Source organism: Pistacia vera, unplaced genomic scaffold (genome assembly GCF_008641045.1).
Source record: "Pistacia vera cultivar Batoury unplaced genomic scaffold, PisVer_v2 Contig627, whole genome shotgun sequence".
In the NCBI taxonomy this organism is placed as follows: Eukaryota; Viridiplantae; Streptophyta; class Magnoliopsida; order Sapindales; family Anacardiaceae; genus Pistacia; species Pistacia vera.
Window position 1 is genome coordinate 105,649 of NW_022196476.1, and position 2,798 is coordinate 108,446.

The following is a 2,798-nucleotide window of genomic DNA, read 5'->3' on the forward strand; positions in this document are numbered from 1 at the left end:
CAGACACAAAACATTGCTGAAATTTTCCTAAGGATTTGCTCTAAAAGTATAAACTTCTTTTAGAATTAACAAGAAAATGACAACGCTTTTAGATAAATAAATAAAACCTTCATAAGTTTGTAAACATAAGAATCGAAAGCTTCAAAGTAGACATAAATTTAGTCACATACTATTGATTCAACATATGAAGCTATTATGGAATTTTTTTTAAAATATAAAGGCACTAGAAAAGCTCTCTCTTAATTCCTCATTTAAAACATTACGAGATTAACTGACATGTGATCAGCATATGCACTCTTGCAAGCCATGCCTCTTTTCACTTGCAAAATCTCCAATACATCACTTCATGCTAATCACATATATGAAACATGGTTTTAGTTTCATTTATAACAACTTTCATATTCTTTTTCACTTTTGAAACGTGTTTTAGATATCCAAAGTTCATTGCATTTCCGCTTTACACACCAGCATAATTCATGCCTGAGACTCAGTGAAATGTTGCACTTCGATTCCCAGTTGCTGGGAAAGCAAAACAGTTTTTACCTAGTGAAAGTTCTTTCGTTCCCTCATCTTTTTGGCTTTGACTACCAGCTGAAATTTTCTTCTTATCCCCAGAAACACGTGGGTTCTTTTGGTTTTTTCCAAGTTACCATGTGTTGATTCCTCTTCATTTACATCATCTTCCAACATTATAACATCTTCGGTATTAGACCTAGCAGACGGCTCAGGAGGAGGTTCCTCAGATTGAACTTCTAACACTGGACTCTTCTGCGACAGGTTTTGGCTGTTCCCCACTGGCAAATGATGAGGGATTGAAGGTTCTTTGAAGATGTAACAGGCTCCACCTTGACCTCTTTAACTGCTTTTGGCTGTTCATCCCTGGTAGAAAATGAGTGGAATGGTAGATTCACCGAAGATCTAATCTGATCCAATTTGATCTCTTCCCTGTCCTGATTAAAATGAACAGCTAATTAATAAAAATACAATTGAATGAAACCGTATTTTAGTTATGGATTGCACCGATTAAAAATGAAGATGACATCCATGCCAGTATTTGTCTCTCTACTTTGACATGAGATATGAATGTCAGACTCCTCTTCACCATTTGTTTCAGGATGCCCCAAAGATCCTAGTCCTTTTCAGTCAGGTTCTGTAACAGTGCTTCCAAATTTCAAAGAAGGTGGTAGATGTGGAATGATACTAGCATTGAATTTTTCACCACCAACACGTTCTATTGTAACATTTGAATTTTCATATTTGTGGAAGCCTCAGCGACCAAAGCTTCAGTTTTACTTCAGAAGCCTCAATATGTGGATGCTTCAATTTCAATAATTGGCATAACTTGCTGGAGTAACAGGTATCTGTTTGGCTTTTATCACAAGAAAAAAAAAAAAAAAAAAAAAGAATCAGGTCGAAACTCAACGAATGAGTGTTATAAATAACAAAGACATAATTTTAGTTGAAGGAAAATTGGAGCAGTTTTTATACCAACTTCAAGAAGAGTTTTGTTAGGCAAAATATAACCAGTACTTTCATCCTCTGTACAGACAACAACATCTCGCCATTGACAAAGGCCCTGCAAACCATTTAAGTTGGGACCTATAAGAAAATGAAGTAGACATGTATACACAAATATGTTATAACCATATAAGTAGGTTATAATAATGTGACAATCAGTTGATCTTCCAAGTATCATCAAATCATCAAATCATCTAAAAAATTAAAAGTATAATCCTAGAGACAACCATACAGATGATTATGGTGCCATTTGAGGCTTGTCAAAGATGTCAAAGAAAAGTCTCTGTGTTGTAGATGGTTCATTTCCTGTGGTTTACAACCCTCATGCATATAAGATGGATAAAATAAATAAATAAATAAAAACAACTTATTGCAACAATGGCACGCTAGTGAGCATTCAATTCAGTCCCCTGCAACCTATTTCAACATAGGAAAATAAGTAGCTACTGATTAATTTCTATTCAAAAAATGATAAAACAAGAGATGTAAATAAAAATTTTAGTACAAGATATTAAATTCGAGCAGGTAGCTGTCATATTAAAATAAGATAATAAGGAACTAACCCATATATATAGAGATATGAATTCTCTGTCAGAAACTCTTTTTCATAAACCTGCATGCAATTATCGTAACTACACTTGTAGGCCTGTTTGCAAGTGAAATTTGCTCAATATGATGAAATTACAGTCACTAATGGAAAATAAATAGAAAGAAAAATTACAAATCCCCACCAAACTCATGCTTCTCAATACTTTTACTTGGAAGGGAAATGAATCAAACTTAAAAATTTCATAAGTACCTAACCCAACGAAAAGTAGTCCCATGAAGTTATTTTATGATTGAAAATGTTTGAAGAAGTTGGATTGAAACAATCACTTTCTGAAAAATCTAGGCAGTGTACCCAAGACAATGAGACATGAGGGAATGTCAAACAAAGACTTCATTAAGTCAAAAAAGGTTGAAAAACAAAGATAGCTTATATTATCGACATTCTACTCTCAATGATGCACAAGCAGAAACAAGGATCAAAATGAAGGTCAGAACAAGCTCTAACACATGTGAACTGTTATTTTGTCTAGCATGTACCCCTGTTAGTAGAAGTAAAAGTAGAAAGAGATATACAAAACTTTATAACAAAATAAATAATAAACTTAAAAATGAATTTCAAAATTTTAGGAATAATTCATTGCACTTAACCAGACATATGGGCTGTAGATAAAAAACCGATTTTTTAACTTCACAGTACATTTTTAGACCATAATTAGGGTTTACAAACAAAA

The 2,798-nt window shown here is 33.3% G+C and overlaps 1 long non-coding RNA gene across 1 annotated transcript; it reads right to left on the reverse strand.

Annotated features, from left to right (window-relative positions):
* Positions 1-383: 383 nt before the first annotated feature.
* On the reverse strand, positions 384-2,449 carry LOC116111126. The gene is made up of 3 exons (XR_004125007.1): positions 2,082-2,449; positions 1,489-1,576; positions 384-1,369 (listed from the first exon to the last, which is right to left on the reverse strand). It is a non-coding gene; the product is annotated as an uncharacterized LOC116111126 (long non-coding RNA).
* Positions 2,450-2,798: the final 349 nt, after the last annotated feature.